The sequence below is a fragment of the Engystomops pustulosus genome, chromosome 6 (assembly GCF_040894005.1).
Source record: "Engystomops pustulosus chromosome 6, aEngPut4.maternal, whole genome shotgun sequence".
Taxonomy (NCBI): domain Eukaryota; kingdom Metazoa; phylum Chordata; class Amphibia; order Anura; family Leptodactylidae; genus Engystomops; species Engystomops pustulosus.
Window position 1 is genome coordinate 172,082,675 of NC_092416.1, and position 12,919 is coordinate 172,095,593.

General features: G+C 40.6%; 1 long non-coding RNA gene and 1 other non-coding gene across 2 annotated transcripts in view; both read left to right on the forward strand.

Moving 5' to 3' along the window:
- LOC140066177 (uncharacterized) overlaps window positions 1-12,919 on the forward strand; it is a 205,295-nt gene that overhangs the window by 12,469 nt on the left and 179,907 nt on the right. The window contains exon 2 of the long non-coding RNA XR_011848145.1: window positions 11,217-11,456. This is a non-coding gene — a long non-coding RNA (uncharacterized lncRNA). The remainder of the gene's footprint in view (window positions 1-11,216; window positions 11,457-12,919) is intronic.
- LOC140066348 (U2 spliceosomal RNA) lies at window positions 4,003-4,192 on the forward strand. Its single transcript, XR_011848225.1, has one exon. It is a non-coding gene; the product is annotated as a U2 spliceosomal RNA (small nuclear RNA).

The window sequence follows — 12,919 nt, forward strand, 5'->3', positions numbered from 1 at the left end:
CATCGACAGTATTGGTGGCTTCAGGAGACCCCCAGAAAACTTCAGTATTGGGAAAAACAGAGGCTATTTGTTTTATAATGGTATGCCTGAATTCTGCAGAAGATGTAAAACTTATGGTCACAAGCAGGAAAGTTGTGATGGAGATGGGGTGTGTGGAAAGTGTGGCCAATCCGTTCATGAATCCAGAAATTGCAAAAATGAGATAGTTTGTAATCTTTGTAATGCTGAAGGTCATATTTTTAAGGATTGTCCCAACAGACCAAAATCTTATGCGGATGCTGCAAAGGCGACAAGATCTGATGCCCAGAAACCTCAGGAGAAAGAAGCTCCAAAGGAGCCCAGTAAGGAGGTACAGTCTTCTCCCACACCCCTAAGGAAAGTAGTACCTTCTGAAAAGGGAGTTCCGAAAGGATCAAAAACTGTTCTTACCGTAAGTGAGCAAGTAGTGACAGAGTCTGACGTGCCTTCAGAGTCTGAGATGGATACCTCTGGCCCTGGGAAGAAAAGGAGAAAAGAAGTAAGTGATTTGTCGCTATCTCAGATTATAGATGATTTTGAAACACCCAGCATTGGAGATGAACTAACGCCAGGAATTTCTGGGGACTGGTCGGAATCAGACCCAGGATGGCAAACCTGAAGGCGATTTCACTTAATGTGAGAAGCTTGAGGAGCTCCAGTAGGAGAGCTGCCTTTTTTTCATTCCTTGAAACTTTTGCTTTTGACGTATGCTTTTTACAGGAGGTTGCCATTGACCACTGTATAAATTATGAGTCAATTAGAAAAGATTGGAGACATGGTCAATCTCTATGGTCTAGAGACAACTCCAATAAATCATCAGGTGTTGGAGTTTTGTTCAAAGGACAAAATTGTCTTGTTATTTCATTCTTTGAGTTGGTCCCTGGGAGGGCACTAATAGTAACAATCGAGTTCAATGGATGCGAGCTGCGCTTATTGAATGTGTATGCAGCGCCTGAGATTGAGGAACGCCATGAACTCTTTGGAGAGATACAGCCATTCTTGGTGGGTTCTAGCCCGCTGATAGTCATGGGTGACTTTAACGTTAAACTCGATGGCCAAGAAGGTGGCAGAACAGACAAAACTGTGGCCCAAATTAAAAATTTCATAATGGATTTTGACCTCCTTGATGTATGGTGGAACCTGAAGACGACAGAACCAGGATGGACATGGAGCAATAAAGTTTCAGAGTCTAGGTTGGACTACGTCTTTGTGTCTAAGACAATTGTTCCGTGTGAAATTTCTCTGGAAGACTCCATTTTTTCGGACCACAAAATGGTCAAGGTAGGTGTGAAAGTGCCTACCAGTGTGAAAGGGAAGGGTGTGTGGCGTCTTTACAGATCGCTTCTTGAAGAAGAAAGTGTAAGAAAGAATTTTGAAAGATTCTATAAAGTTGTAGCGCAAGAGAAACCGAAATCTGGCAGTATTTTGGAGTGGTGGGAATATGCCAAAAAGAAGTTCAAGTTTTGTTTTTTGTGGAAGCCTCTATCAAAAAGGCTAGAGAGAAAAAACGATGGTTTATGGACCTTAATCTTCAAGTCTAAAGTTGAGTTGGCTGAGAAAGATGAAAAATGCAACAAGTTCTTTCTTAAAAAAGCCAAAGAAAATAAAGGTGTGATTTCTGCCATTAATGGTAAAACCGAGAGTGAGTTATTACAGGAAGTCTCTGGTTTTTATCAAGGTCTATTTAATGAAGGGAAAATTGATGCTTCTTTTGTTAACTACGCTCTGGAGTCCCTAGAGTCAAAGTTGGGAGAAAAAGAGAAGAAAGAGCTGGAAGAGCAGTTAACCTTGAAAGAAGTTTATGATGTCCTTATGAGTTTTAAGCGCGGTAAGGCTCCCGGTTCTGATGGACTTCCAGTGGACTTTTACAGAACATTTTGGGAAAGTCTGGGTGAAGATGTCTTCCAGGTTTGTAAGGAAGCCATGAAGAGCGAGATCCTTCCCAAGTCTTGGAGGAAGGGGATCGTGACTTTGTTGCATAAAAAAGGAGACCGCAGCAACCTCGAGAATTGGAGACCGATTACTTTGTTAAACCAAGACTACAAAATTCTTGCTAAAGTTCTGGTAAACAGAATAAAAAAATTCGTAGGGCAGATTGTGAATGAAGATCAAACCTGCGTTGTCCCTGGTAGAAGCATGGCTGAAAATCTAAACCTGATTCGGGACAGCATCTGGTATGCCCAAGAAAGGAAGCAGAACTTGTTGATTCTGGGAATTGACTTCCAAAAAGCCTACGATAGGGTGTCACATGAATTTCTCTGGTTAGTATTGAAGAAGATGGGCTTTCCGGTGAAAATTGTGAATCAGATCGGCTTATTATACAAGGATGCAAATTGTCAAGTTTTGGTAAATGGTTTTTTAACAGCTGAAGTGAAGCTGAGGTCAGGGGTAAAACAAGGTTGCCCCCTTTCCCCTATTTTATTTATTTGTGTTTTGGAGCCATTATTATGTGTTTTGCGGAGAGAGAAGATGATAAGAGGGGTGCCAATCCCAGGCGCGGGAGGCAGAGCACTGAAGTTAAGTGCTTACATGGACGATGTCAATATTATTTGTGAAGACATGAGTTCTGTGAAGAGGGCGCTTATGTTAACGGATTTTTTTAGCCAGGTATCCAACTTCAGAGTAAATAAAAGCAAATGCAACTGTTTCTCCTTGAAGGAGATGCAAAACTGGGACATAGCTGACATCAAAATCCAATCTGAAAAAATCAAAATTTTGGGCGTTGTTTTTACGGCAGCCAATGATGGCAAAGAAAGCTGGGCGATGGTGGAGGAAAAGATCGAAAAAAAGATCGATTTTTGGAAGATGAGAAAACTAACACTTGAGGGCAAAATATTAATTATTAAAGCGCTCTTACTTCCTTTGTTGCTTTTTGTTGGCCAAGTTTTCATCCCAAATATGCATACTATTGGGAGAATCCAAAGATCCTGCTTTCAGTTTATCTGGAGTTCAAAAATGGAGAAGGTGAGGAGAGATGTTATGTACAAATCTAAGGAAAAAGGTGGAAAAGGTATGATTAATTTTAAGCACTTTTTACTTACCCAATTTTTTTCATTATGTTTTAAAAATCTTAATTCTGGAGGAGTTTGGAGTTTTTTTCTTAAATACGCAGCAGGTCATGTTTTCAGAAAACGTAAATGGATTACTTTACCCCTTTCAAGCCCTTTTTTGTTAACCCCACCACCACACTATGCGCACTTGGATGAGACAGTGAGATTATTTCATTTAGAAGAATTTGACGCATCTCTGGTCTTTATGGCGTGGAAGATAAGAGCTGCAATTAGAAGGAAACAAGAAACCTCCTTGATAAGGAATTTCTCCTCCACCAAATCGGCGGAACTATGGAAACTCGCTAATATGCCTTATATAATGTCATGACGGATATGAACTGGATGATAATGCAAGAATGCCTGCCCACTAAGGCCTTTCAATGCAGATGGGGGTTGGTGTCCTCACCTAGGTGCCCAAGAGGTGAATGCTTGGGTGAAGAATGCGTAACTCACTTACTATGGAACTGTTGGTATACGCAGAAGATTTGGAGAACGGTTGGTGTTGTCATGAAATTTTATTTTGGTTTAAGGTTTTTGGATCACAACACTGTTCTCTTTGGGAGTTTCCGCCACCCGATAGGAGAGAAGAGGAGAGTTCTATGGACTATCATAAGCTGCATTAAGATCTCTATTTGGAAGGTAAGGAACATTCTGTTGTTCAGAAGAGAGGATATTGGCGTTAAAGATTGCATCAAGTTGGCTCTTAGTGAAATGTACATTGCATACCTACAAGACAAGAAGAAACTTGGGAATAGAAGAGCAAGTACGCTATGGAATCTGAAAACAGGGAACATCTTGCTTGAAGATCGGAATCTGTAAGAAGATAGTTAAAAAATATAAAAAAAATAAATAAATAAAAAAAATTGATAAGAAAAAGCAGGTTTTTAATGATTTGATAGTAATCCGAGTTTATAAGTAAGACTTGTTCTTGCTAAGAACTTGTTTGACTCAATAATATCTAAATGAAAAAATCTGTTCTTATCAGTTTAATATGTGATACGTTCCCTATCTGGGGACCATATATTAAATGGATTTTTGGAACAGGGAGATGGAAAAAGAGCTTGCTCTGTCCACTCCACGCATTGACCTGGTATTGCAGTACCTCCAGGACCGGTGCATCCCTTAACTTGGTGAAAAAGATAGATAAATAGAAAAGCTTTGGAAAGGGAAAAGAAACGGAGCCGAAGTTTGCAATGTGACGTCGACGACGCTCTTGTGCTTTTTTTTTCACCTCCTCAGGTGTGTTGTGTGCTGTGTCTCTTGCAGGAGGAACAAAGGCGTTTCACTAATTGATTAATGAGGTGCTAAAGACACCTGCAGGTTGAGATCTGGCTTCCTCCTCCACTGAAAGCAGTCATAGTTTGAGAAAGTGCGAACGACAGAAGGTAAACTGTAGCTATCAGCGTGTGATGGAGCGAGCGTGCTTGTCCCCTCACACCATCCAGCTGCTGCCTAAAGGGAAAGGAAAAGTGATCTCTGAGCAGGCAGTCAGTCAGTCAGTCAGACTGACTTGACAAAAGAGTTGTTGTGGGGAGGGTGTAGCGGCGGCTGGCAGATTAAGTGCAGACGCCCGCTCGGCACCCCCTGCTGCTTTGCAGGGGAGGTGCCTGTAGGGGCGGTCCTATGCGGATGAATTGTCCCCACGCAGAGGATTGTGTGACTTGCAGAGTAGCGTTTTCGCCTCCTGGCGGTGTCTCATCTCCGTGAGCAGTGTTGAGAGTTCTGAAGGAGGCCCGGTCTGGGCGAGCTATGGTCGGTATCGCTTCTCGGCCTTTTGGCACGATCAATATTGTGCTGAGAGGTCAGAGTCCTTTTTACCTCGGCGAAAAGCAAGCCCTCGGCCTAGTTTCTTAATTGGAACTTACTGCTATAGGGGGGAAGCTCTATAGTCCGGGTAAAAGGCTCTTTCTTTGGTGACGGTGACCCCGGAGGATCTGGAAGACTGGAAACTACAACGAAGAAGGGATTTTGCGGTGTGTTGGAAAGATCAGAAGGACTCCGGGAACGCTGATTCATCTGAAGTGACAAAAAAGGCTCATCAGGAATCTTCTTCGACTTTAGGAACCTTTTTTCTTTTCTGAAAATTTAAGAAGAGAAGGGTTGAATCCTGTTATTTGGAAGATGGCATACCGAAGCCAAGATGATTTATCAGATTATTCTTCAGAAAATTTTCCTTTGGAAAAAACTCTGCGGTTCTTGGTTGAACCAGAATATATGTTCACCAGGGACGCAGGATATATTTTTCATCAAATCCCATCTCCAATGATGAAATTGGAACCAAGACATTTTTTTTGGTGTACAGAGTTAAACCAAAAGAGGAATTATTGATGTGACTCTGACAGAAGACAGCTTGTGCGAAAAAGTCTACCAAACTTACATGAAGACCAAGCATCAGGATGTGTGGAAGGGGTTAAAAGTACGTCCAATATACCTAACCCTAAAAAAGCTCATCACAATCCAGATGTACAGTCCGTTCATCTCGGATAAATAGGTCGAAGACTTTCTAGCGCCATATTGTGAGAAGATAGTCCCCAAGAAGAGGAGTGAAACCTCTTTCAGCGTGTGGAACGGGAAGAGGCTTTTTTACGTTACATTTAAAAAAGACCCAGACGCCTATGGTGGGGTCATGCGACCTCCACCCTTCTGCTATATAAGAAGAGTGAGAGGTAATGTTTTTTTCTCAAACAGACCGGATTATTGCCGCAAGTGCAAGGTTTATGGGCACGACACTAGAGTGTGTAAAGTGTGTACAGAATGCCCTGGGACCTCTCATCAATGTGCTGATTGTCCAAAGAATAAGGAGGAACAATCAAAAGATAGTTCCGGATCTCCTGAACAGGAGCAAGCAAATGTCCCCCAGGAGAATGTAAATGAGCCATCAGAAGATCTTCTGGCTGGAGAAGATGGGGACATGGAAGAAAGTATCGTGGAGAGTGGTGTTAAAGTAGAAGATGGTGGAACCTCGTCATCTGATACTGTGGTAAATCTTACGATAGAACAGATTGAAAATTTGGAGAAAGAACTTACCGTGATGGATCCGACAAGGGGATCCCCGTGTGGTCAACAGCCAATGGACACTTTGGGGAAATCACGAAAAGACCAAAGAAAAAGGAGAAGAGTGAAGATGAGTCTCCTGGGTGAAATTTCATCTAGTAGCTCAGATTCAGAGCACTCAAGGTTAAAAATCGGAAGACCTCACAAGTGCGACAGGGAGAGCCCTCAAAGTAAAGACAAAGTGTCCCTGAATGTTCAGGGTTTAAACAGCAAATTCAAGAGAGCTTCTCTGTATGATTTAAAAAAAAAAAGAAAATTATGACTTTATTTTTTTACAAGAAGGCAATATTGAAAAGAAACTGTGCTACAATTACCTTGGTGACTCGTGGGATGGAAACTATGTCTTCTCAGGAGGTAACGAGACCAAGAGCGATGGTGTAGCCTTTTTATGCAGCAAAGACTGGAAAATTATCCAAACCGAAGATATATATGGCTCTACTTTTTCCACATGAGGTGTTTCTGGTGATGCGATAATGGATGTCTGCAACCAATTTTTTATGAATTTTGACTTTTTTGATAAATAAAAATTTGCAATTTTTAAAGAAGTTTTCTGTGCCGGAGTGATCAAAACTTTCTTCTTCCCGAAAATATATACCCCGGCAGGTTCTTATCGGTGACTGTGGAGAGGGAAAACAAAAAAATCAAATGTTTTTCTGTCTACGGGCATGCATGTAAAGAAAAAAAGATTAGAATTATTTGAAATTTTAAAATTGTTTTTAGTTGGCACGGACCCCATAATTATTGAAGGTGATTTAAATTGCCACTTGGACGGGAGGAAGAAGGAGAAGTCTGCTACTTTTGTTTTAAATATTCTTTCTGATTTGGATCTAAGCGATGTGTGGAAGTCTTGTGGAAGTAAAGAAGAGTCCAAAATTACATGCAAAGTGCAATAACTGAATCACGCATTGATTACTTTTTTTCCTCAAAGCACTTTAAGGCCACAAACTTCAAAACAACAGTGAATGGTTTTTCCGACCATAAGATGATCTCTTGCACTTTAAATCTAAATCCAAATGTTTTTAACAAAAAACCTTCTCATTGGAAACTGAACACTAAAATGTTTAATGATTTGGAGATTGTGAACAGATGCAAAATTCTTTTTAAAAGATTGGAGTTGAAAAAACATTTTTTTTACAAATTTATCTTCATGGTGGGACTTTGTCAAAGCAGAAATAAATATGTTTTTTATCAAACAAAGCCAAAGAAAAGCAAAGGCGAAAAAAATGTTTTACAGAAAGTTATTTGCTCAGCTTCAGTGCTTTTATTCTTTTAAAAAGATGGGCGTGAATGTGGATAAAGAAATTGAAGACACCAAGTTTGAAATCAAGAGGCTTTTAAAAGAGAAAGGTAAAGAAATCATTTTTAATTCAAAAGTAAAAATCCTTGAAGAAGATGAAAAATGTACAAGTTTCTTTTTTAAAAAAGTATCCGGAGGAAAAGATTTTATTGATGAACTTGATGGAGAGAAGTCGACACCCGGAAAACTCGGTAAAGTAAAAGACTTTTATTCTAACTTATTTAGTGAAAAATCTTGTGATCCAGAGTATTTTATAGAGAATGTTGACACTTGTTTTAATGAAGAAGATTGTTCTATTTTATCCAAGAGTTTGACAAAAGAAGAAGTCCTTAGTTCAGTGAAGAGTTTTAATAATTTAAAGGCACCTGGTAATGATGGTCTGCCTATTGAATACGTTTTTTTGGATTTGTATTTGCACATCTTTTGTTGAAGTCTTTTTGGAAGTTTTATCAACAGGAGTGGCTCCAGATTCGTGGCAGGAGGGCCTGATTGTGCTTCTTTTTAAGAAAGGAAACAAAAATGATCTAAAAAATTGGAGGCCAATTACACTTTTAAACACAGATTACAACATTTTTGCAAAAATAATGGCCAATAGACTTAAAAGCACTATTGCTTCTGTTATTCATCGGGACCAAACTTGTGCAATACCAGGTAGGAGAATTTCTGACTCTTTGCTTTTAATTCGGGACATTCTTTGGGATTTTAAAGATAGAAGTCAAGATCTTGCTATTTTAAGTTTAGACTTTGAGAAAGCCTATGACCGAGTGTCTCACAAGTTTTTATTTCAAGTACTGAAGAAGATGGGTTGTCCGCAAGTTTTCATCAATTTTATCCGGATTTTATAGAATAAGTGTTTTAGTAGAATTTCTGTCAATAGTTTTTTATCTGAGAAGGTTTTTATCAAAAGCGGTGTGAAGCAGGGATGCCCGCTATCACCAATTTTATTTGTGTGTGCTCTTGAACCTCTGTTTTGTGCCATCAGGAACGACAAGTTGATAAGTGGCGTTTTTATTCCTGGCAACAAGAACATTCCCGTAAAATTAGTCTCATATATGAATGGCGTAACACTGCTCGCCCAGGACATGAAGGGAATAAACCGGATAACCCGGGTGGTGCAGTGGTTCCAAGGAGCGTCAGGTTTTAAATTGAATATGGAAAAATCTAATATTTTATTATGTGAAAACTTTAAACTTGACGAGAACTGTCTTTTTACCAAATTGCTAAAAATTTAAATTTTAGGTGTTATTTTTATTATAAAATTGTGGAGCCATCAAAAACTGGGAGTCTCTCCTGGAAAGAGTAAAGAAAAACATATCTTTCTGGATGCAAGAATTAAATAGTTAAACAAGTTTTACTCCCTATGTTTTTATATACCTCCATGATTTCCCCCCCACAAACTTGTTTTTAAGAAAGTTTATAAAAATATGTTTTAACTTTCTGTGGGGTAGCAAAATGGAGAGATGCAAGAGAGAAGAGTTATGCAAGTCTTTTTTTAAAGGTGGAAGAGCTTTCCCAGACCTGAGGAAATTTTTATATTGTAAATATTTGGCACTTTGTATAAATACTATTTTAGGACCTGATTTTATTCTGAAAAGTTTTACTCTGTACAATTGTGGTTTTTTAATAAAGAAATACAAGTGGGCAAACCTGCCCTTGTCCTGTCCGTACAGGTGGATCCCTGCTGGTAATTATATTATTTTAGAGAGAATTATTAAGATGTACAGTTTACAAGATGTCAGCACGGAGATTTTAAAAGACCACAAGAAGATTCTCCACCTAATCGAAGAAAAAGTGGTGTGCAGCCTAGTGGGGAATTTTAATGGAAAAGTTTCAGAAGAAACTTGGAAGAATATTAATTTTAACTTATTATCTAACAAACAAAAAGAGCTCCTATGGTGCGCAATAGAAGACTGCCTCCCCACCAGGGAGTTTCAGTATCGGAGGAGACTCTCCAGCTCAGAAAAGTGCCCAAGGTTGGGTTGTGTACAAAGCGAAACACCGATACACATTTTTTGGGATTGTAATTTTGCCCGAAATGTCTGCAAAAAAGTGAGTGGACCAATGTTCACTTTTTAGATTTTAATATCATTTTTTATGGATTAAAGTTCAAAAATGAAGATTTTAAAGTTGCTTGGATTTTAATTACGTGTGTGAAGATGGCTTTATGGAAAACGAGAAACATCCCCATCTTTAGAAAATAAAGTATTTGTGAGGATGATTGTTTGAAATTGTTTTTAAGCTATCTATTTTTGCACTTTTGGAGAGATAAGTCGTCAATTGGAGTACAAGCAGCTGAAAAACTCTGGAAGCCGAAGGTTCGGAATCGCATTTTACGGTAATAACTTTTTTCCTTTTTTATTTCTTATAGTTTTTTTCCCAAATTATATCTAAATATAAAAAAAATATATGTATATATAAAAAAAAAATATTATTTACTTCAGAGCAGGCTCCTGGTTTCAGTAGGCCCCTGGGCGACAGTGCCTCAGTGGGCCCCTTTGCAGTGAACTCACATGCCAGCATTAAAAAATATTCCCCAGTTTATCATCCCAAACAGCCGTGTCACGGTCAGGGCAGTTTTGAGGTCATTTAACCAACAGTGCAAACCTGATAAATGTGTGCCCCTCCACTCTGCCAAGTAATAAAACTGAAACTTCAATTCAGCTGCTGCAGAACCTCATAATACACACTTCAGCTGCTGCGGAACCTCATAATACACACCTGAGCTGCTGTGTAACCTCATAATACACACCTGAGCTTCTGTGTAACCTCATAATACACACCTGTGCTGCTGTGTAACCTCATAATACACACCTGAGCTTCTGGGGAACCTCATAATACACACCTGTGCTGCTGTGTAACCTCATACTACACACCTGAGCTGCTGTGTAACCTCATAATACACACCTGTGCTGCTGTGTAACCTCATAATACACACCTGAGCTTCTGGGGAACCTCATAATACACACCTGAGCTTCTGGGGAACCTCATAATACACACCTGTGCTGCTGTGTAACCTCATAATACACACCTGAGCTGCTGCGGAACCTCATAATACACATCACTGCTTACACAGAACCCTCTCTGCTTGTACATTTGAGATGATTAATATCATTCACACATCCACACATGCAGCAAGACATATATACATGCAGACAGCTACAGAGACATGCATAAAGATAGACAAGCATGGAGGCACACACACACTGACAGACAGATACATACAAACAGATACAGATACACATGCAGGCAAACACATCATCACACATACCATACACTCACTATATACACATCCATACATGTCACATACCATCACACCCTGTGGTGTCTGCAGCAGCCCTGGTATCACACAGAGGAGTCTACATGCTTCTCCTCCTCCTCTTCGTCCCGATTTCTGAGCTGACAGATTTCAGCATTACTGCAGCTCCGTGTGAAGAGGTGATAGGGGGGAAAGGGGAGGGGGGTTGTTAACCCATAATGTGCTGCAGCTCTCTGGGCCCCGGCACTTGCCCAGGTATGCCGGGTGCTGGAGTCGGGCCTGATTTACTTACTTGCATTATCAGTGATGAAATCTTAATCTCTTGATAAAAAACAAAGGACATTTCCATATATTAACTTGAGTATTGAGATAACTGAGATAATGTATTAAAAAAAAAAAAAAAAAATCTGTTCTTATCAGTTTAATATCTGATACGTCCCCTAAGGAAAAAGAAATGGAGCCGAAGTTTGCAATGTGACGTCGACGACGCTCTTGTGCTTTGTCACCTACTCAGGTGTGTTGTGTGCTGTGTCTTTTGCAGGAGGAACAAAGGCTTCTCACTAATTGATTAATGAGGTGCTAAATGGGCCCGACCCGGAACAAAGGAAAAAAAAAAAAGGAAAAATAAAAGTGACCTAATCGGCGGCCTAATTAATTGGAGCTAATTGGATCATGATTAGTCTGGAGCCGTCTACTTGAATCGAAGACACCTGCAGGTTGAGATTTGGCTTCCTCCTGCACTGTTAGCAGTCACAGTCTGAGAAGGTGCGAACGAGCGAAGGTAAGCAGTAGCTATCAGCGTGTGCTGGAGTGAGCGTGCTTGTCCCCTCACACCGTCCAGCGGCTGTGTCAAGAGAAAGGAAAAGTGATCTCTGAGCCGTCAGGCAGGCAGTCGGTCAGACTGACTTGACAAAAGAGTTGTTTTGTGGGGAGGGAGTAGCGGCGGCTGGCTGCTGCTTTGCGGGGGAAATGCCTCTAGGGGCGGTCCTATGCAGATAAATTGTCCCCACACAGAGGATTGTGTGACTCGCCGAGTAGCTTTTTTGCCTCCTGGCGGTGTCTCCTCTCCGTGAGCAGTGTTAAGAGTTCTGAAGGGGGCCCAGTCTGGGCGAGCTATGGTTGGTATCGCTTCTCGGCCTTTTGGCAAAGATCAACTTGTGATCAGGTTGTGAGCTGGAAGGCAAGGCGCATTCTTCTACGGAGAAGGGCGTACCCTCGGCCTTGAGTCTAATACAGATTCTTGCAGCTATTGGGGGGGTATATGGATCTGGCTGGAGTGTGACCTTTCTCTGAAGTTCGGGAGGATTTCGTGGACTGGAGCATCGGCTGGGGAAGTGGCGTTTTCTGGACGAGGTGACGAACCGGAGGAATCCTGAACCAGAGGAGGCGATACCCAAGATTTGAGAGATCTGTCTTGTGGATTGGCGAAGGTTTTCTTCTTCCTATTTTGAAAAAAAAAGAAAAGCAGATTGTTTGGAGAAGGAAAATGGCATCCAAATGCCAGATTTTTTTTCAACCAAGTACTTCTTGAAAGATACCATCTGTTTTGTCGTATCGGACGACCAACGTACGGTAAAAAATCTTAATTTTTTGCATGATAAAGTTTTTGGCCCATTACTAAAGCTGCGAACAGAGGATTATGTTTGCGTACAGTCTTTTTTATAGAAACGGGGGATTTTTGATGTTACACTAGATAGTGTGAGGATCTGCAATAAGGCGTACAGAGCCTATGAAGATAATAGGGACTCTGATGTATTACGTGGAGTGCAGGCATATCCCTCATATCAGTATGCATCAAGGACATTAACTATACACATGTATAGTCCTTTTTTACCCGATCTTCAGGTTGAAAATTATTTGTTTAAGTTTTGTGAAAAAGTTGTCTTGAAGAAAGGATTGACAAATTTTGGCGTTTGGGACGGAAGGAGGATTTATACCGTGACCTTCAGGAAGGATACTGATGGGTCCATCATGATGCCTCCACCTGTGATTTATATCAACAGGGTAAGAGGACACCTTTTTTTTCAGGAATGCCTCCTTATTGCCAGGCATGTAAAAAATATGGCCACAAAACCGAAGATTGTGAGCCATGCGATGAGTGTGTGGATGCGACACATCAAAAATGTGATTGCCCAAATAAGTCTGCTGATGTGGCAGAAAATGTTGAAAGTGGTGAGAGGAGTGGGAGTGCCCCATCTGCAGAAGGAACTTCCCAAGAGACAACGGGAACAGATGCTGGGATAG